This window comes from Amblyomma mixtum, chromosome 8, assembly GCF_055824585.1.
Source record: "Amblyomma mixtum isolate Tamu chromosome 8, ASM5582458v1, whole genome shotgun sequence".
NCBI classification, from domain to species: Eukaryota; Metazoa; Arthropoda; class Arachnida; order Ixodida; family Ixodidae; genus Amblyomma; species Amblyomma mixtum.
In genome coordinates, this window is record NC_143019.1 from 73,826,386 (window position 1) to 73,849,169 (window position 22,784).

Below are 22,784 nucleotides of genomic sequence, written 5' to 3' on the forward strand. Positions count from 1 at the left end.
TTTTTTGCTTTTGGCTTCCGCTGCAGCGGTGGAAGAGCTTTGGGGGCTGCTCGGCCGCCCATCTTCGTGCGCGCTCGTAGCAGACGACGCGCGCACACGGACACGTCGTCGTCTGCTGCTCGGAGCGCCGGAAGCAGACGACGCCCCCCAGATCATTTTATAGCAGACGACGCGCAGCGGCCGCCGCCGGGGCGCCTTCCGGCGATAGGCGCGTCGGGGCGCTAGCGTCGCCAGCGCTTGCGTGCGCTCATTTTTGCTTGCTTTTGTGGTTGTGTTTGAAACGAGAAAAGGTTGCAGGGTAGGGCGCCAGCGGCGGCGGCAGCGGCAGAGGGTTTGCATCCCAGCAAGCACCGCTCTTGAGCCGCGGCTTGAGCGGCGAGCGAGCGCTTCGAGCGGAGCAGCGTAGCCAGCCTCGGGGTTTCTGCCGCGTCTGCCGCGCCGAAGGCGCCGCCAGCGAGGTGTGTGTTTCTGCTGCTGTCCGATGTGAGTGCGTGCGTGTGCGCTTCCGTTCTCATTTCCGCTTTTTTTTCTTCTTTGCCACACTGACCCCCGCGCCGGGTGTTGCACTACGTTCGTCTGCTACTGCGTTTCCGTTTGAACTGTGCGTAATCGGAAGCAAGCACCTGTACGCAGTGGCAGCTGCTGTATAACAACTGCGGGATCGTCCACAAACAACTACCCCTCACGGCTCGGGTAACACAGATGCCAGTTTGCCCTGTTACATTTCGTCGTCTCACTCTAATCGCCGAGATTTAACGCCAGGCCTCGATTGGTCGAAGCCGGTTGATTGGTGATAACTCGACTTCGGTGTACTTTCGCCGACCGTGAAGCCTGGCCCAACGACGATATCTGCTTGAGAAAGCAATCGTCGCGTTGTACTTCTAGTACTACGTGCGAACTGCGGGACAACGGATGTGCGAACCGAATACTTCTGCTGCCGCTACTACTTCGTCGTCTGCGAAGTAGCGACCGCGACGGCACCGCTTCGCACCGTCTGCACATGCTCCGGGGACGCCAGCAAGGTCCATGCCGCCGCTAGCCAGACATAAAGAAAACCCAGTGAGCCCAGGCGCTACGCTGCTACATATTCTTTCTTATACAGTGCAAAGTTACGTTTTTGACCTGGTGCACTTTGATCGACCCGGTGCATTAGCAACCAGTGGTTAGGAGCGCCGAGTTTCGTACCAAGGCGTGCACAAAGATATATACGTTTTGCTCGACGCAGCGACGTCGTCTTCACAGCCTGTTCGCCGCCGGTGTGTTTTCTGGTCGTCTGCAAATAACCTGCGTGACGTGGTTATAGGCGTTTGGCGCGTCGCGGCGTCGTACCTTCTTTTTTCTCCCCTTCCTTCGTTCCCAGTTTTGTGTGTTTTTTTGTAACTACTTTGTTTCTGCGACGCTCTGAACTGTGCGCCATAGCGAGTGGAAGGAGTGGGCCATTGCCTTGTCAAACCAAGTTTCTTTCTTTTTTTGTCGCCTTTATACCAAATTTGTGCTTGTGATTGCGGAGTGGTTCTGGATAAACGGAACATCTGTCAGTGGTGACTGCATCGACTTTGCTGCAAAAATCGAAGGTAAGCTTGCAAACTTTTTTTTTTTCATTGAGTGTTTATACAGCGTGGGTTGGCCTTTTGAATATACGAAATAATGCGCCTTATACTGGGTAACTTCCTTACTACCGATGATCGAACTAGGAGGATACTTGTGTAAGGATCCAGGGTGCTTTCTCTACAGCAGTTATTTCGACACTTGTCTGCAAGAGGAAAAAGAAAAAGGCGCATCTCACACGTGTGTTCATACCTTAGCGAGCCACCGTCAACGACCGCCGTGCGAAGGTCATTTGGGAGACATAAACCTTCTACACGCCAGCCAAAACTTCCTACAGTCGGTCGGAGCCAATGGATGATTATAGGCCGTGGGCTACTTATACGAACATATAGTATTTGTCTAGATAAATGCTTAGCGCCTTCCTTATTCTAAATATGGAAGCGAAAACACGCGGTTAGGGATTCGAACCCTTGTTTGCAGAAATAGAAGCGAGTTTTTTTTTTTTTTTGTCGTGCTGTGATTGTTAACCAATGTCGTTCTGACCACCGTTTTTGTTCAATTTTATTTATCTCATGCGCGATAGATAGGGTATGCAAGAAAACGAGGCTGCAAACACTTTAGCTGTTCCTTTTTACGATCATTTATCTTTTAGCATACTTACCTTGATGTCGAACAAACTTTTCATCTGATTTCTGGGCGGGGTGCGGAGAATTTATCAAGGAACACGAAAGGTGCCACACCCCACTTATTGGTCATGCGCTTAGGCACGCGACCGAGAAAGAGTCCTCGAATTTGCGTACTGCCCGTCCTGTCTTCTACGATGACCCGCATTTGTCTCGATTGAAGATCAGCTTTTGTGTGCACCTTTTTGCACGATCATGTGATGTGCACGCAGTGTGATGATGAAACCTGAATTCCACATCGTCGGTGTCATGGAGCGAATATATTACCCTCAAGCTACAGACGGATTATTTAGGAAACGTTTCAAAAGTAAGCATTTCGCAATTAAGGCCGCCTTTATCTTCACTGATTTTCAGTGATTTTCAGCGGCTATAGCTCTGTGCTCTCGTGCACAGGCCAGCGAAGCTGGTCCGTTCGCGCCGCCGCGGGTTCGAACCCCAATCGCGGGAGTAGTTATTTATTTACTGATTTATTCAATGTCAGGCTTCAGTCAAGATCATTGAAGATACTCAGTTGATGTATACCAAGCACGGCGATACCAAGAAAGTTGTCAGTGGAGCGCGACGTGCTATTTAGTCTAAAACATCCCAGAGAGTATCTACTGCGCGTTTTATGAGCCAAAATTTTGCTGTTCTAAACGTGTTTAAATGAACTCTTTAATTAGAATCAGCGTTTCCGCTGAGGTCATGTCCAACCAAGGCTTGGCCGGTCTTATTTCTTTGAATATGGGATCACATACACTGCTGAAAGGCGATCTCCTGAGTTAAATGCCGGAAACATTAATTTGGAACGGCCACACGCGTAATGAGAGCATGCCGATTTTTGATTACATTTTCCTATTTATCTCCGCAGTAATTTTTTTGTCTTCGTCTTGCAGAGCCGCGTGTCTACTATGGATAGATACTTTATTCCAAAATCAGGTATTTTCGCTTGCGGCGATCATTTTTTTTTTGCATAAGGCTGATGGATACAAATGCGCCTTTTGTGTTTGTGATAATTACGTTCGTATGTCGGCACCTCTGTGCGCACGCCACTATAATGTTGCCGCACGACGAAAGGAGCAGCAAGGTTTGTTCGCGACTTTTTGCGCAACAGTAGTTCCAAATAAAAACTTAAAGAAAAAATCTTCCTCTTCTATGTGGATGATGCCTTTTTAACCTAATAATAAATTCCGACTTCAAGACATTTTCGATGCTACTTCAGAGCTGTACCAAAATGGAATGATTTCTCTGCAGCTTTTCGGAATTGCAGTCTTTGCAGCAGCTTTTCGTAAGAACATCTCGCAGGTGATACCTAAGTAGCTTTTGTCCAGATAGCGTCCGTTCGATAACGAAGGTTCCCGCACTATGTGGCTTTGCAGTTTCGTGTTTAAAGCTGGCGCGATAAGTGAAGACAGCATTTGACGATAACGTTTTCTCTCTCGAAGCTGGGCGTCTTATCCTCGAGCTGTTTGCAGTCCCGCTGAAAGCCCCTTTCGTCCAAGCACTTTAACTGCAAAGGTGGACTCTGAAGTTGTTGTCCTCTGTCGAGATGCTGCTACAGACTGACCCTTTGCTTTGTTTTTTCCTTTTTTCTTAGCTGACTGAGTACGAAACAAAGTTGATTTCTTGAGTACGCTGTCTCTCTCTCTTTTTTTTTTTTTGAGGTTATCGTTTTTCCGTGCTTTATTCTGGGGGACCTGTCGGTTTCTCGGCCATTGCCATTTCTGAAGAGCTTCATTCTTGACCCTAGCTTTTCCCGTCAACGTTCGGACCACTCCACTTTATTTCATGCGCTTATTTCTTTCTCTCATTCTCATCTCTTAAGTTGTTGAGCGCATGAAATAAACAAACGAAATACGGAGGCGCGGTCGCGTGGTAAAGCTACAGGTGCGTAGAACGTAGACCAGGGCTGATTTGGCCAAGGAGCAAATCGTACACAAGACTGCAACAAAATGACACTGCATTAGACGACAGAACGCACACACGGCGGCTCTATATTCACTGCAAATTTTTTGCCGCAAAAACACTAATCCAGGGCTGATGCGGCGGCCTTGTGGTGGAGCATGTGCCTCGCATTTGGGAGGTGCTGGGTTCGATCTCCAGTGCCGCCGTGTACCCAACCGTTTTGTAATGGGTAAAAGATTTCCGCTGGCCTGGTGCTCGGCTTCTCAGAGTGCAACTATTGGGAAAAGGGTCTTTAGATGACCCCCTTCGGCGGGTCGTTGACGTGTTAAGGCACGAAATCCCGCCATTAGCGGTAAATCCTACTTGCACCCCTCGCTATTAAGCTGGCTCTGGCATACAAATATAAAACGGCGAACCGGCACAGGCTTGGAACATCAGCGCCAGCCAAGAGCAAAACATTAGTGGTATAAAGGAAAAAAGACAACTGAGTATCCATACCAACTACAAAGTACGACCGCTAGGGTTAGTTAACGTTCAACGCAAAACAGTGGTATGGAAACTTGAATGCCTAAAACTAAGAAGCCGCCGCCGCGGTGGCTCAGTGGTTATGGTGCTCGGCTGCTGACCCGAAAGACGGGAGTTCGATTCTGGCCGCGGCGGCCGAATTTCGATGGAGGCGAAATTCTAGAGGCCCGTGTACTGTGCGATGTCAGGGCGCGTTAAAGAAACACAGGTGGTCAAAATTTCCGGAGCCCTTCACAACGGCGTCTTTCATAGCCTGAGTCGCTTTGGGACGTTATAACGTCATAAACCAAAACTTAGAACAACAGGGTACAGCAAAATATAGGGAGCAAACTCATGCCCCGATTCACGTATTTTGAGTACAGAAACCAACGTGAACCAACTGTTAACAATGCAAGAGCGGGGTCTAGTTGGTGCTTCATATGCGCTTGATATGCGCTTCGTCCGTTTGTGTTTCCGTGTGTATGTTCCTTGTAGCGCGAATTGATCAACGTGAAGCTCATGCGTCTGTGAATGGCTGCCGAGGGAAACTAAGAAAAAGAGAGGGAAAAAAAACGTGAAACAGCGTTTTCAGAATTAGTGAAAATACGCGTCTTTGTTTCCGCGCTTACTCACAGATCTGCTTTCGCGTGCATTCTGAATCGCGGCAGAAAAAATAAAGGTCAGTGGCTTGAAATTTCCGAAGGCTGACGTGAGAGTATCGCTGCTTCGTAATGACGCAACTGTGTGCGTAAGACAGTGACGTCACGAGCGTCACGAAAATGAATAATTGGGCAACTGCGGCCTTTGAGTGAATGATGACTGGCGCGAAGATTATTGAAACAGTGTCCAGCTCTCCGCAGTTCACTTGTCTTGTATTGAGGCTGCAAAAAGAGCATAATGCGTTTGCAGCCTACCAGTTTTCGTCTTGTGGTGCGGATACTTGGAACCCGAAGAGGGCAAGCACGGGCTGGTTGGTACATGTTTTACGAATTGGAAAAACAGCGCAATGAAAGACGACACACGAGAAAAGGACAAAACACCAGCGCTGGTGTTTTGTCCTTTTCTCGTCTGTCGTCTTTCATTGCGCTGTTTTTCCAATTCGTAAAACATGGAACCTAACGTAAAAGTTTTGGAGGCGAAACGCAAGAGGCGCCGGTGTGCTGTGTGATGTCAGTGCACGTTGAAGATCCCCAGGTGGTCGAAATTTTTCCGGAGCTCTCCACTGCGGCACCTCTTTCTATCTTTCTTCTTTCATTGCCACTTTCCTCCCTTCCCTTACGGCACGGTTCAGGTATGCACCGAAATATGGCAGTCACTGCGTCATTTTGATTCCTCAGAAAGAATTTTCAATTTTCGTCAGAAAAGTTTAAATGTATATCAAGTTCAGTGCAGCCATTTAGGGAATTAAATGCGATGGGAGAACCTTAAGATACAAAAAAAAACGCAGTGGATTAGAAAACTGATTTGAAGTGATAATAGCTTAAAGGCAATTAAGAGAAAAAAAAAGGGTTTTAACGTAGTTAAACCGAGTAGACGTGCGGAGGCATGTGTGTAGCCTGGTTGGCTCTTGGTTTTGACCCTCGAGTAACAGCGCAAAAGACACAGACGAGACAGAGAACAAGAACATACAACGATCCCTCGTTGAAGATGAATAACCAACAAGCCCAAGCTGCTGTTCTTGGATTTGCTTTGCTAAGTAGTCCGCACGTCTGACGACGGTATTAGTTCGATAGTAGTATTAGTTTATGGGGACGACAATTTGCAATGCACAGGGCGAGAGTGCGTCGCAGTTAAACACTACGCGTAACCGGCTGCGGTTATAGCTCTGTGCTCTTGTGCACAGGCAAGCGAAGCTGATGCGTGCGTTCGCGCCGCCGCGGGTTCGAAAGCAACTCGCTGGTGTATTAATTTATTTTTTGTGATTTATTCGAAGTCAGGCTTCAGCGACGAAACGGCTTGCGAAGCTTTGGTAATGAAGTAGAGATTTCGCTCTAAAAACAGGCTTGAGCACGAAATTAAATGCTGAGAAAAGATAAGTGATGTTTTCATGCGAATCAGAGTACTGGATTGAATGGGAAGGCAAGATTAGAAGGCTTCAGCTCAGATTCAGAGAGAGAAATTTCAGTAGAAAGCGTTGATTTAGACGAGAAATTTAGATTTGGGATTTAGATATGAGATAAGCAAAACAGGCTGGTTTGGCTTGGCTGACGCAGACTAGAGGGAGATGCTTTTCCCCGCCGAATTATTATGGTAAGTATAGGCGCTGAGGATGATGACGGGGAGCCTCTTGATGAAAGAGGCATGAAAGCATCCACTTCGGCTGCTGACCCGAAAGACGCGGGTTCGATCCCGGCCACGGCGGCCGAATTTCGATAGAGGCGAAATTCCAGAGGCCCGTGTACTGTGCGGTGTCAGTGCACGAGCCCCGGGTGGTCGAAACTTCCGGAGCCCTCCACTACGGCGTCCCTCATAGCCTGAGTCGCTTTGGGACGTTAAACCCCAATAAGCCATAAACCATGAAAGCGTCCACTCTGTATGTTTTAGAGTTCTAACGAACCGTTCCAGCTTTGGAATAATCGATTATTTTTTTTCTTCGCGCGTTAAAATATTCCTTCAATACCGTTGCGTCCTCCGAACTCGGAACAACAGAGGTGATTGTACCTTTGCTCATACCATGCTGAGAAATATTTTTTTGAAGCGCATTCGGCGCATGTTTTCAGTTGTTTGTTGCTTGGTTGACGTCGAGTTAAAGTAACTGCCGCTCACTAGAAGACGTTCACACGAAGAGAGATACAACGACTGCATGCCTCTACTAACCAGGGAAATGCTTTCGGTAACAAGGGTTATGCAGGATCGGGAGAGGTCAATTCAGTCAGCAGTAAGTGAGCTACATTCCTCGCAACAGCGGAGTATGCGGCAAGGAAATATCTCGCTTCGCGCGACTCTGAACTGAATCTAGCTGGCTCGAATTACCACGAAATAAGTCAGAAATAAAATTCCAATACGGAAAGGTGTCAGGCAGGGAGACACGATCTCGCCAATGCTCTTCACTGCCTGCTTACAGGAGGTATTCCGGGGGCTGGAATGGGAGCAGTTGGGGATAAGAGTTAATGGAGAATACCTGAGTAATGTGCGATTCGCTAATGACATTGCCTTGCTAAGCCACTCAGGACAAGAACTGCAAAGCATGATCAATCAGTTAGACCGGCAGAGCAGAACGGTGGGGCTAACAATTAACATGCAGAAAACCAAAGTAATGTTCAACAACCTAGCAAGGGAACAGCAGTTCGCAATTGGTGGCGAGGTGCTGGAAGTAGTAAGAGAATATGTCTACTTAGGGCAGGTAGTGACCGCAGATCCTGATCATGAGAGAGAAATAACTAGAAGAATAAGAATGGGGTGGAGCGCATATGGCAGGTTCTCTCAGATCAGGAATGGTAGCTTACCAATATCCCTGAAGAGAAAAGTATACAACAGCTGTATCCTACCGGTACTCACCTATGGGGCAGAAACATGGAGGCTAACAAAGAGGGTTCAGCTTAAGAACAACGCAGCGAGCTATGGAAAAGAAAATGATAGGTGTAACTTTAAGAGATTGGAAGAGGGTGGAGTGGGTGAGGGAACAAACGCGGGTTAATGACATCTTAGTTGAAATCAAAAGGAAAAAATGGGCTTGGGCAGGGCATGTAATGCGAAGGCAAGATAACCGCTGGTCCTTAAGGGTAACGGAGTGGATTCCAAGAGAAAGAAAACGTAGCAGGGGCGGCAGAAAGTTAGGTGGGCGGATGAGATTAAGAAGTTTGCGGGGATACAGTGGCGGCAACTGGCAAAGGACAGGGTTAATTGGAGAGACATGGGAGAGGCCTTTGCCCTGCAGTGGGTGTAGTCAGGCTGATGATGATGATGGTGATGAATGTTTATCTCCCGAAAACCGCTAATTTAGTTTGTATAATAAACGCTAAGGAGACGAATCGGCCGCAGTCGCAACGTGGCTGACTGAAAAGTGAGCGTGATGACGGAGGGTTGCCCTCAAGCATGAGTGAATTACACTGCAGCTAGAATCGCATTAGATACGGTGGTGCAGATGATAGAGAAGAAGCAATCTTGCATCAGTTACGCGTCGAGTTGAAACGCCAGCAATTACGCGTTGAACTCTGCTCTGCAGACAATGATAAAATGTGGCGGGTTGGCACACGCTGTCGCGTCGCATTGGCCATGTACTAGCGGGCTGTTCGCGGCATTACGACTTACACAGTCAAGTGCGATTTGAAGGTTATCACATCCGTTCGGGCTGAAACGGACTAAGACGTTTTTCTTGGCGCGCGGCAGACATGACGGTGCAGCATAGAGGAATCCTTCGACTGGCTAAGCTCATGTACCTGTTGCGGTGTTCTTGTAAGAAGCGTTAGAACAGAAGCTGCGTTGGAAGCTGCGTTGGAAGCTGCGTTAGAAGCTGCGTTAGAAGCTGCGTTTGATTAGGTTTATTAGGGTTTAACTTCTCAAAGCGACTCAGGCTATGAGGGACGCCGTAGTGAAGGGCTGCGGATATTTCGACCGCCTGGGGTTCTTTAACGATCACTGACATCGCATAGTAAACGAGCCTCTAAAATTTCGCCTCCATCAAAATTCGATCGTCGCGGCCGGGATCGAGCCCGCGTCTTTCGGGTCAGCAGCCGAGCGCCATAGGCATTGAGCCATCGTGGCGGGGTAGAAGCTGCGTTAGAATCTGAGTAGGTTAAGCCTCAGATGATCGCCTTAAAATCGCGTTCGACTGTACAGTCTTTGCCAAAGCGACCAGGATGCATGGTTTGTTTCTCACTTGTATAGTGGTGCACTTATACGGCCCTCAAAGCTCTAAATCCCTGTAGACTGAAAAGAACAATAGGGCTCGACTTTCGAGGCCCTTTAATCTCTACGAAGGCCTGAATAAGTCCACTATACGGGTGAGGAGGAAATTATGCAGCCTGTTCACTTTTTGGCTAAAACGATACATGACTGAAGTTGTTTTTCTGCGTCACGTTATACACGGTGTGATGACGCTAACAGGAAAAGTAAGAATTCAGTCACATGAAAAGTGTACACAGCAGCACGGTGTGGTTGTGCATAAATATACGGGAACAGATGGCGAATTTTTGTTTGTAATGAAAAGTTTTGCTCCAATAATAGTCCCTTTTGCCATTTACAGGTGGCGCTTCACTTATTTCAGCAGTTCGTACGCGGCGCTGCAGCGCAATAAATGTAACGATCCTGTCTATAAAGCGTTTCTTTAAAAATATCAAAACGCCACGTATTTAACCGCACTTTCGACGAACCGCATTGTGCTACTGCTGTCACTTCTCGAATGATTGAAGTTTGCTTTATATGTTTCTTTGAACCACCCAGTAGAATTACGAAACGGAAACTTTAGCACTCACCATTACGCACTGCCTTGGAAGTACATTATGCGGCGTGACTATAAACGCATGTGAAAAGTTTCAAAGGCTCTGCTAGTGCAATATCTGTTGGGTGATTCGCAGAGTACATTGTCGACGTGCATTAGATTTAAAAGCAGGCATCGTTGCATCCTTCCTGTACTGAGCCATGGGGAGAGAACTTTAGGACTAACGAAATAGTTTGAAATCGGGCTTAGCACATCGGGACGGGTAGCCTAAACGAAAACGTCTGGGGTAACGTCAAAAAACAGAAAAAGAGCAAATTTGGCTAGAGAACGGAAGCTAGTTAACGGTCAACTGTGATGAAAGTTTTCGCTCCGTAAAATTTTCGAGGCTCTATGTCAAGAGAGGGTCGTAAAGCAAGGCATGGCGTTCGCTTTGGAACAGTACGCCAGGAATCGCTTCCATACTCAGCCTTTTCCAAAATCGAAACTGAAAGAAAGGGCTGTCGTAACCAAGCGCCGGAAATGACGTATAATAGGGAACCGCTACTCCCCTTATGAAAACGTTCTGTTGACTGTCTATAGACTTCTTATAGACTCTATGCCTTCCTATTGATATTTCATTTTGTCAGTTCATAGTCCACAAACTGCCTATAGAAAAAGTGTACAAAAAGTGTATGGTCTTAAACCTATAGATTGTCCATAGACTGTCTATTGGATTTGTGTTGCATATGGACTAGTCTTAGGATTTGTCTAATGGAAGTCTATAGACAAAGTTGTATGGACAGTATATAGGTAATCAAGAGAAATTTTTGTAAGGGTCAGCTCCGTAGTTGTGGCATTTCAGGCGGCTCTTTGCTGCCCGTAGAAACAGCAGCCAGTGCACAAGCGTGTACTATGAGCTATGCGAACGCCGATCGCATAGATCTACAGCACGGTGGGCGAACGCTCTCAAGTGCGGACCACTTTCGCTTCTCGTCGACTGCCTTCGTTCTTCTGTCGCCCACGATAGATGGCGCTGGTAGTGAAAATTATGGGAGTACTGTTTTATCAGCCGGAATCGCCACAGACGAGGCGGGCTTTAGACTCATTCTGGCCAAACCAGGCAAAAACCTCATCAGATCGGCACGTGAGTGAAAACTGATCTCCATGTATGTCGCACAACGTTCGCTGTTTGCCGTACTTCGGAAGCCCTAGCCCGCCGCGGTTGCTTAGTGGTTATGGCACTCGGCTGCTGGCCGGAAGGACGTGGGTTCGATCCCGGCCGCGGCTGTCGAATTTCGGCGGAGGCGAAATTCTAGAGGCTCGTGTACTGTGCCATGTCAGTGCACGTTAAAGAACCCCAGGTGGTCGAAATTCCCGCAGCCCTTCACTACGGCGTCCCTCATGGCCTGAGTCGCTTTGGGACGTTAAATCCCCGTAAATAAAATGTAATTTCCTTCACCTGCACAGCGACGGCACCTTTTGCTTCACCATTCATGTACTGTACAGTCGCATATTCCACGTCCTGTGGTCGCACGAAAATCGACTCTATTTCCGCAGAGCCCGATGCCACCTAGGTGGGTAGGTAGGTAGGTAAACTGTTATGATCAAAATCAGGGGTAGGTTTCTTGAGGCTTGTGGGTGGTCCTCATTCCAGGGCTCCACAGGTTTGAGCGGTTTTAAGAGGCCTCTTTGGTCGTCGATACGATCGCTGGTCAGCATCGTCTCCCACCGCTCAAGTGACGTGAACTGCGTCTGTAAGTACGGTTTCGCCCCGCTTCTCCACGATATGCGGAAGAGTGTTGGGCGAGCCTGGCACCATGGGCATGTGTTAGGGTATAGTGTTGGGTGCAAGCTTTGATGTTTGCGGAGATGAGGGAAAGTGTTCGCTTGGATCGGGCGCCAAGAGATAGCGTCCTGGGTGTGTAATTTTGTGTGTGTGTGTGTGTGGAGGAGAGTATTTTCGGCGCTGGAGACGCTGGAACTCTAAGCGTTAGTTTTACAGCGGGCAAAACACATGCCTAGAACGACCGAACTCTGTGTTCAGCAGCTCCCAAACAGCTGCGGCCGGGAAGGCAAAAAATGACGATTAAACCCTATGAGTTTAACTGCACATGCTTACATCCAGAGCATTTCTAACCAAACCCTGTCGCTAGATATCGCGTGTTCATCACGAAACACGCCCAGAACGTGCTCTAGACAAGCGTTTTGCAGTATGTAGAGAGAATCCAGTTTCTGTCTGGCTGCTGACCCGAAAGACGCGGGTTCGAACCCGGCCGCGGCGGCTGAATTTCGATGAAGGCGAAATTCTAGAGGCCCGCGTGCTGTGCGATGTCAGTGCACGTTAAAGAACCCCAGGTGGTCAAAATTTCCGGAGCCCTCCACTCCGGCGTCCCTCATAAGCTGAGTTGCTTTGGGACGTTAAACCCCAATAACCAAACCAAACCAAACCAAACCAAACCAAACCGAAACACGCCCAGAACGTGCTCTAGACAAGCGTTTTGCAGTACGTGGAGGCAATCCAATTTCTGTCTTCTGCTTCCCCGAGGGCTATGGAACCGCTTCACCACCGCATCGCCACCGCGTCTCCACTGCGTCTCCATTGCGTCTCCACGGCGTCTCCAGCGATTCTTCTCTACCCGTCCACCTCGCCCCTACCGCGTGACCGCCGCGTGTCCACCATTTCTCCACCGTGCCTCCACCACTTTTCTCAGTTGTCTGCAAACTTGCGCGTAGACAAAGGCGGCGCGAATAACAGGCCAGGCAGGAAGGAAGAGGAGTCTGGGGTCGTAGGGCTGCCTGCTCGGCTTCTCAGCTTGCTCGGCGGTGTGCCCCCGCGTCTTCCTGTAGCCTGGCGGGCCGGGCTTGCGCCGCTTTCTGCTCTCGCCCGCGTTCACACACTCACAGACACACACACGCGGCGTTATAAGCGGCGGCAAGGAGGCCCACCTTAATTTGTTTTATTTTCGGGTCGCCGCCGCTACGACCGAGGTCTTCTGGGGTTATAACGGGAAGCCCCGGCGCGGGGACACAATGTGCGCGCTTGCGCGGCCGCCGCCGTGTCCGCTCACTCACCCGCTGCGCCTCCCCCCCCCCCCCCCCTCTCTCTCTCGTTCCTCTCTTCGTTCTTTCTCGCTAGGAAGTGGAGCCAAAGGAGCTGCCGGCTCCTCGGCCCTGCTATTACAAACGCCCCCCAGGTACATACATAGTGGGGGCGGAGGAAACGGCGCCCCGGAAGTTTGTTTCTTTATCGCCCGATTCACTCGTCCACTTGTTCAATAATTGAATGGGGTGCTTACACGCTCTTCAGTGAATAGAAAAGGGAATAAAAGAAGGAGATAGGTGGCGTGCGGGGCGGAGGAGCTTGCTTTGAATGAAGGGAGCAGCGGGTCTTCTGGGCCTGGTTCAAAAACGAACGTGGCTGCTTTATTTGTCAAATAGGTGTACAGCATGGCACAGGCCTGCAGCCGATTAGCAGATATGGTCGCTTTAGGTACTTGTTAAATTGGTGCATGGGACGATGTGAAAACCAGGGAACAGGGCGTTATATCAGAGAGTTTGATCAGGCAGAGTTATTGAGTGGTATTACACCCTGATTTAATCAGTTATTTGTACTCTGTCTGAAATTGAGCAGAGAAGATGTAATCAAGACGAAATGAGATATCTAGGCTAATATAAACAACAAACGGATGATCTCTTCGGATAACAGACTGCATTCGAAGAGCAGGACAGTGTAGCAGTAGACGGTGGAGTGAGGCGTAGAGAGATGATTCGGAAATTTGCTGGAATCAATGGGACACGCCTTTGGACGTAACTGAGCTTTCTATGACGGTGACACTTATGATGACATCGTTCTTAATAAGATAAGGTAAGTGGCCTACTGACTTGTAATTAAGGAAGCTGGGTTACTTTTCTGTCCACGATAAGCCATGAATGTCAAACGTGATGTATTTGTCGCGTCACTGAAAAAAACCCAGCAAAAACGTCCTATTCGCTACACGAGCGACTTAGCGTTATATGTGCATGGGTGCGTGCCATATTCACGTACGACGTCATGCGTAATGACGTCAGTGACGCATGACGGCATTGTGGGTTAGCGCTATGCTATGTACGCCTTTTACAGCACTGAATTGTAGAAAGGTTTCAACTGCTATTTTAATTGTACGCACATTTTAGCGCAACAAAACACAAAGCTTTGTTAAGCTTCGTGCTTAACAAAACAGAGGCCGCATCCGGACATTGTATTTTCCTACTGCTTACCTGTTCTGCGCACTCTCCAGTTGTTGTGGTTTCGTGTGGGTCCCACTACCCCTTTTTCTATCCATGCTTTGTGTGCATTATTACTAAAACATTATGATATTTACAAATTTGCAGGTACTATAAATCTGATTATGAAGTATTACGTAATTGCTTAAATGCATGACGTAATTATGCAAACGCCTCAGACTTCACAGAGATGGCACGCATTCGCAAACAGGGGGCATTGCGATGGTACTGTCGGCGATGGAACAGGCAAGCAATGTTTTCCCCGCCTCCATGCATTGGCATGCGTGCAGTTGCAAGCGGCATGGGATTTCCGGCATCAGAAGCATAAAGCGCAGATAGAGAGAGAAAAAAATGAATAATCGAACGCAGCCAGCGGGTGATTTACGAGTGTCGCATTAGCTGGGCGCTTGCCGCAGTCGGCGAGGAGGGAGTCTGGCGCTCCAGGCTCGCGATTGCGATCAAGGTGGCAACTATGTACGGCGCGCACGCGACAGGATGCAAATTAAGCGCTTGCGCGTGCTTTTCGCCGACAGAGACACACAGAGGCAAGGCGGCGCATTTCCGGGCTTCGTCACCAGCTGCACAGCCTGAACGGAACGCATCGCAAGCGATCGCCACGCCGCCTGGAGGGCGCTCTAGAAATATAGGCAAGATGGCATTGCTGTTGTAACGTCTAGACGGACGGTTTTCGTGCAGTCTCTAAGCGTCTTCTTTCCCGTTAGTCCTCCTCACATACTTAAAAAGTCCTTTTTTTCTTGTCGTAGCCTCCTATTGCGGTCTTTTGGCTTTTGTGCTTCCCCGCGTTAAAAGTAATTAATACCCGGTGAAATCGAGATCTGACCTTAGCACACGTAGACTAGGAACACATCAATCATGGCGCGATTCGACGAAACTGCCCTTATGATAATAAAGTCAAAATCGTTACCATCATTATAAATGGAAGAAAACATGAGGGTAACAGACACGAGAAATGCCGTTAGTGGATTTGAGAGATTCCTGGGTTAGAGTACTCCTTTGTGATACTACGGTATTAATATGTGAGGAAAGGAAATTGTTTGTTTTTCTGAGCAGTTCGTCAATCTGAGATTAGTTTACTGGGGTTTAACGTCACAGAACAACTCAGGCTATGAGGGACGCCGTAGTGAAGGCCTCTGGAAATTTCGACCACCTGGTGTTCTTTAACGTGCACTGACATCGCACAGAACACGGGCCTCTAGAATTTCGCCTCCGTCGAAATTCCACCGCCGGCGGCCGGTATCTAACCCGCGTCTTTCGGGTCAGCAGCCGAGCGTCGTAACCTCTGAGTCACCGCGGCTTCAGCTGCTAGTTAAATGCTCATGCGTGAACAAGTGCATATTGCATTACATATTACGTATTACATATTGCCGTCCTCCTTTTATGCGAAGCATACTACTTTAGCTACCACTTCATCCCTTCACCGTGGTTATGCGCCTCCAAATCACGTGATACATGACGTCACACCACGTGACACGATGATGCCATGCCACACCACGTGACACGATGACGTCACGGCAGTGGAGAAACGGGGGCCCACCTCGCGCCGTCGCTGTGGTTGTGCGCCTCCAAATAACGTGATACATGACGTCACACCACGTGACACGATGACGTCACGACAGTGGAGAAACGGGGGGGCCCACCTCGCGCCGTCGCTGTGGTTGTGCGCCTCCAAATTACGCGACACGATGATGCTTCGCATTCTCCAGGCTTAACCAAGTTAAGCCTCAGCCATTTTTTTTTTGTGGCCGAGCGTATGAAATTGTGATGCATGAGTCATGTCATCGGAGCTTTTCTTATCTTCAGAAATGTGCCGGGTGTGGCATGGTATATGGAGTTTAATGACTCGAAGCGATGCGTGCGAATATAAGGGGCGCCATATTGTAGGGCTCCGGATTAATTTAGACCATCTGCGTTTTTTTAAGCATGAAATGCTTTTAGCCCCCGTTGTCGGCAGTGTGGTGACGTCACGCCGAGACCGAGAGCCATCATCCGGGCACTGAAATCCACTCATCCGGGCACTGAAATCGAGTCATCCGGGCACTGAAATCGAGTCATCCGGGCACTGAAATCGAGTCATCCGGGCACTGAAATGGAGTCATCCGGGCACTGAAATCGAGTCATCCGGGCACTGAAATCGAGTCATCCGGGCACTGAATTCCAGTCATCCGGGCTCTGAAACGAGAACATCCAGGCACCGTACGAGACTTAACGAGAGTTAACGAGACTCTCTAAGCCCTCCTACGCGACCGGCATGCAAGCAACGGTTGGTCTCCAAACGAGTCACAAAAAATAACTGCTGCCAGTGCCTTCTCAATGTTTATCAAGATATCAGTCGCGCTGTGCGTTTGATAATGCACGGAATTATAATTTCCGATTTCTAATAACGCCTGCAAAAAGCACATAAATGCCACGTACACTTCGTTGTCGTACGTGATCTCTTAGGGGCTTCGCGCATCGAAGCAAAGCTGCGCAGGTGCACAGGGGCCCGGGGGAGAAGCGCTGCGTTCAAAGGGCAAGGCATCGCGCCGAACGGGTGGTGGCGTTCCTCCCTTGCTTTACGGTGCGGTTCGGGTGTCCACCGAGATGGCAGAGAATTACTGCGCCATTTCCTTTCCTCAAAAAACCAAATGGCAAGGCATCGCGCTGAACGGGTGGTGGCGTTCCTCCCTTCCTGTACGGTGCGGTTCGGGTGTCCACCGAGATGACATTAGGCCCGTAAACATTTCATGCTTACTCTACTCTCGGTTACGGGAGAGGCAGAGATTTTTTTCGTGCGCTGACATCGCACTGCACACTGGTGTCTCTCTACTTCGCTTTAATCGAAATGCTAACAGCGGGGTCGGGGTCGAACACGCGACCTCGTAATCAGCAGCCGAACGTCAAAGCCAGTCAGCCACTGCGGCGGGTTACAAATGTGCGGGCGGGAAAATGGGGGGGGGGGGGGGGGGGGAGATGAGGAGTAGAGCAAAAACGGCTAGACCAACGCCAGCTTAGCCTTTCTGTAGTATACACGTAAGTGGCAGGTATATAAGCGGACGAAAGTGGCTCGCTCTAATAGCACAACCGTAATATTCCTTCGCATTCACGTCGTTGCCTCGTCATTTTACATTTTTTTCGTCCACTTGTTTTCTCTTTTTGTGCAGAAGAATGAGTTAAAAATGGTTGGGAGAGCTTCGCCTAAATCAACCTGTACTCCCGGTAACATGTTATTTTCTTACTTTTTGGATTGAACGCATGGCTAGGCTTAACAGAGGATGCTGCTGGGAGCGTTGTCATGGCAACGGCAACGACACGAGGTCTCCGTGCGTCAGACGTTCGGAACTGCAGAGCTTCATGTTCCTAAAGGCTACCTTAGCCTAGTAAAGTAGACGCCTTAGTTGAGGGTCGCTGGCCGCGTCATACCACTCAAAAATGCCTTCACTCCGTCGAAATTCGAGAAAGTGAGTATCGACGTTTCCTTTCGTTCACTAAGTGGCAAGGGCTTCAGTCAGGTATAACAGGAAGCTATGATCAAGAATAAAGTTCAGCCGATTGTGTTGAAACAAGTAAGCCAGCTATACAAACGCAATACTTTGCACAGAACACAGGACAAGTAGCAGACCTAACAATTCAGGGTGCGTCCTTTTAACTTGTTTGCTTATTGCAGCATGTTACAACGAAAAACACCATGCTGAATCATGAAGCCGCGAAATCGTTGTCCGAGTGTTTACATTTTCAGCTGAAAACGTATCTGAGGTCGCAGGAGGGGGAAGTTTTGGGCCGCTAGAAAAAAGAAAAACACATGAATAACAAAGAATTGTACAGGTTGTCAGCACCAACACCAGAGTCGACTTTATTTATTTATTTATTACCTGCATCGCATGAGTCAGGCGTTACAGAGAGAGAGGGGGGGGGGGCATCTTCGTAACGAAAATTACATTGAAATCACACGCGCAAAACGTGGTAAAAAGCATCATTTGCTGGCACTGAGCAAACATTTGGTGGCAAAGCATTCTAGTCTCTAATCGTACGTGCAAAAGAAGAATAACGCAAGATGTCACTTTTAAAAGAAAGTTCACGAACTTTCAGAGAGTGGTCACGCCTTTTCGATACATAAGAAATGAGGTTTTATGAATTGATCTCTACTTATTCCAGTTTTACAGTATTACGCGTATACATTATGAAAAAATTTTGACCTCAAATATTTCCTGGGCTGCTTCAGATCCTGTCCTTTCAGTTTGCTTTTAATTTCTCGTACACAAAAATTTACGCTCCAGTTTCTGTGAAGAAACCTCACTGCCCTGTTTTCGACTTCGATACCAAAAGCAGACGCGGTGACAAGCGTTACAGAGACGGCAAACTATGGATTCGTTTGGTTTATTGGGGTTTAACGTCCCAAAGCGACTCAGCCTATGGGGGACGCCGTAGTGAAGGGCTCCGGAAATCTCGACCACCTGGGGTTCTTTAACGTGCACTGACATCGCACAGCATACGGGCCTCTAGAATTTCGCCTCCATCGAAATTCGGCCACCGCGGCCGGGATCAAACCCGCGTCTTTCGGGCCAGCAGCCGAGCGCCGTAACCACTCAGCCACCGCGGCGGGGAAAAATAGATTCGGGGAAGGCGAACTGTGGCAACTACTCTGCGAGGTAGGAAAACCATTCCCCGAAGCGACGATGAGCTTTGGATGTTTTCGGGACCCAAGAGAACAGTGTGTGTATGTGACATTCCGGGGATCTTTGCGAAGATCGAAAGGAAAGCGACGTTGGTAGAAAGAAGCGCGGGTATTACGCGGAGAAGGCCGGGTCCCTAAAGGTTATGTTTTATTTTGTACGTAGGCGTGACCGGGCAGCATCCGGAGGCGCCCTTGAACGCGCAGGTAGATTGATATGACAGCTCGGACAGGGATGTTGCCTAGCAACGCTTTGTCCTCTCCGCGCGTGGAGACACGCAAGACGTGTGTGCAGTAACCTTTTCACGCTTACTGGCAAGACTGGACGCGCGAGAACGGTTCCCGTGTGACAAGAAAGAAGTAAAAATACAGAAATGATATTCTGTTACACGTCGTCGCGTCTCGTGCTCTTTGAACAGGATAGAACTCGAGTTGCTTCTGTCGAGAAAGTGAATGCAATGAAGCGAGCAAACATAATCAGAGAGCGACCAGCGGAGAAGGCGGTAAGCGCTTTGCATTGTCTTGACGTGACAGGTGTTCCACTCGTGTCATTCTGGGGTAAAAATATTTTCGACACAGTTGTGCACGTCACACAGGGTCCAAACAGTGTTTACTAACTCGATGTCATGTAAATGTTATGTTGATGTGCGTTGTGAAACTCCGTCTAAGAAGGCGGCACACATGCGGGCTTTCTGTAGGCAGGAATATGACTCGAGACTTTTATCACATTTGCGTGGCGTAAATTCACATGCGTGTTATATCGACTTGGTTGTCTTGTGCCTGCACATGAGCCTACACCCTGCCTGAAAACTGACTAGTCTGTGGGGATCTTTGATTACTTATTCCTTCCTTCCTTCCTTCCTTCCTTCCTTCCTTCCTTCCTTCCTTCCTTCCTTCCTTCCTTCCTTCCTTCCTTCCTTCCTTCCTTCCTTCCTTCCTTCCTTCCTTCCTTCCTTCCTTCCTTCCTTCCTTCCTTCCTTCCTTCCTTCCTTCCTTCCTTCCTTCCTTCCTTCCTTCCTTCCTTCCTTCCTTCCTTCCTTCCTTCCTTCCTTCCTTCCTTCCTTCCTTCCTTCCTTCCTTCCTTCCTCTCGTCTTTACTCCCTGTGTTTCTTTTTTTAAATCTGGCTTTATTTTCGTTTCATTGTTCTTTCTTTCTTTCCTTCTTCCTTTCTTTCTTTCTTTCTCTCTTTCTTTCTCTCTTTCTTTCTTTCCTTCTTTCTTTCTTTCCTTCTTTCTTTCTTTCCTTCTCTCTTTCTTTCTTTCTTTCTTTCCTTCTTTCATTATTTCTTTTTTCCTTTCTTCCTTTCTTTCTTTCTTTCTTTCTTTCTTTCTTTCTTTCTTTCTTTTGTTTCTTTGTTTCGTTTTTTTTATTTATTTCTTTCGTGTTTCTGGCTTTTTCTAGGTATCTTCTTTCCTTGCTTTGCTTAGTTCTTCCACGCATTTTTACCCCTGTCTCTTTAAATTTTTGCTTTCTATCTTAATTTGTTTTTACTTTCGTTCTCTATTTTTTCTTTCCTCCTTTCACTTACTTCCTCCTTTATCGCTATTTTTTTCCGCAGAAGCATCGCTTCTTTTGAGGACTTCCACAAACTTTCGCGGCTCAAATAAAAGGAACAGGAAAAAAAAATGGCTGAGGCTTAACTTGGTTAAGCCTGGAGAATGCGAAGCATCATCGTGTCGCGTAATTTGGAGGCGCATAACCAAAGCGACGGCGCGAGGTGGGCCCCCGTTTCTCTACTGTCGTGACGTCATCGTGTCACGTGGTGTGACGTCATGTATCACGTGATTTAGAGGCGCATAACCACGGTGAAGGGCTGAATTGGTAGCTAAAGTAGTATGCTTCGCATAAAACAACTCTCTATCGTCCCGTCACACCGCGCTCCACATTAGCATGCAACGACGACGATGGCTTCGCCTTGTTCTCCGACCGACAGCCTTCATTTATCCGCGTCTGTCAGGGCGTGTTGTATACAACCACATCCCCGGGGAAACGTTCTCTTTATCGGGCCTGTTGCACACCCGCCCGTCCCGGCACGCTAACGAGCGCTTTGCTCAGCGGTGCGGGCCGGAATTCGTCACCTGGTTGACCGAGTGCGGTGAGGAGGGCAAGCAGAATGGAGAAAAAAAAGTGTGTGATACATTTACGAGCTACGTACGCCTCGCTGGCTCTGCACCGCCGCGGAGGTCGGGAAGCCTTAATTTTTTTTATTTTTTTTTTCTCTTCGACTTGATTTATGGGATGGGAGATACAGAGAACGTTTTTTTTTTTTGCGGAGTGAAACTGCGGGAAGACCGGGTGCTGTAACGGTTAATATTTAGGTCGTGAGGCTTGTCTTTGTTTCATTGGTTTATTTTATTTTTATCGAGCCCTGCGCAAGCTCATGAATGCGCGAACACAAGTGGCAGCAGATGGTAGAACAGTACGCGTCGGTTACTATAATATACCCACACAAATTTGCTTTTCTTTTATTTATTTATTTAAGAATACTGTAGCCCTCACTTGGGGGCCATTGCAGGAGAGGTTTTTTCTTTTAACTTCCGAGGGACAGAAACCTCAGGCACCGCGGCAAGACACAAAAAATATTATCGAAGCACGAACACAGGACCAGCAGTGAGAGAAAGAGATAAATCGGCACCAACAAAGTACACGTTTGGTTTGGTTTATTGGGGTTTAACGTCCCAAAGCGACTGAGGCTATGAGAGACGCCGTAGTGAAGGGCTCCGGAAATTTCGACCACCTGGGGTTCTTTAACGTGCACTGACATCGCACAGTACACGGGCCTCTAGAATTTCTCCTCCAAAGAAATTCCAGCCGCCGCGGCCGGGATCGAACCCGCGTCTTTCGGGTCAGCAGCCGAGCGCCGTAACCACTGAGCCACCGCGGCGGTGAATCACTAACAAAGATGAGGGGAATTATAACAGAATTGTATACAAAACAAGGCTAATGTAAGCGACCGTTTCCTCTGCGTCAAAAGAAACATGGTGGGCTATGTTTGTGACAATAGAGAAGGCGAGTTCCTCCCTCCTTTTGCCCGAATCTCTTCTCTTTTCTTATTTTTCTTTGTACATACCACAGCTTCCCCGTGGTGCAGCCTTTGGTATGCCACTTCCCCCGCCCCACACCGCAAGCCTCCTGATTTCCTCCTCTCGGGTTCCCTTTCGCTTAGCTCATAACTAGTAAGTGTGCGTTCATTTCGGCTCCTGCATATTCCTCCTCCTTTCGAAGAAAAAGCATGTGCTCTGTTTCTGCGAAACCCGCGGAATTTGCGAGGACGTTCCGCCGCATTGCTGTGGTACCGCGACCATATCGCGGGACCAGTTCTGCCAGCCAGGAATGTAAAAGTGAACTGCGAATTCCTTATTAACTTGATATTTAAAGTGCCCGATCCGGTATGAACCAATAATTTGTCCGCAATCCGAAAGTGGTAGGCGCATATTTTGGCAGTGGGTCGAGAAAAGTGTCAATACAGCTTTTTACGTCATGAAGCTTACTGTGCAGCACAAGCCAATGCACAACATTACGTATTGTCTCGTGACCAGCTGTGATGATTTGATGATGTGATGATTTCAAACCCACTAGCCCCCTAAACTTCTTAACACATCTTATCAGCAAGTTCCTTCTCTTTTAGTCGTTTACAATTGATTGTGGGCTTGATTGTATAGGCTCGGGTAGGGCAGCTAAAAAAAATATCACATGAACACCCAATTCCGTTGTGTTGCCCATGCGGTTATATTTCTATCTGCTGATGCCTTTTCCGGAAGTGTCGGTGTGGTGACGTCAGTTTTCTCCAGCCAATGGCAACGCTCCCGTGGGGCGACATTACTCCCCCCGGCTAATGGAAATGCTCTGGTCTGGTGACGTCCTTACCCTCGA

General features: G+C 48.3%; 1 protein-coding gene across 3 annotated transcripts in view; it reads left to right on the forward strand.

Moving 5' to 3' along the window:
- The first annotated feature begins 267 nt into the window (after positions 1-267).
- Positions 268-22,784, forward strand: part of Calx (sodium/calcium exchanger 3) — a 370,386-nt gene continuing 347,869 nt past the window's right edge. For 2 of the 3 annotated variants that reach the window (XM_089558545.1, XM_089558544.1), the window contains exon 1: positions 269-1,574. The gene's annotated coding sequence lies outside the window, so the exon portion shown is untranslated. Of the gene's footprint in view, positions 1,575-22,784 lie in introns of all 3 variants that reach the window. The other variant, XM_089558541.1, reaches the window with a different exon arrangement.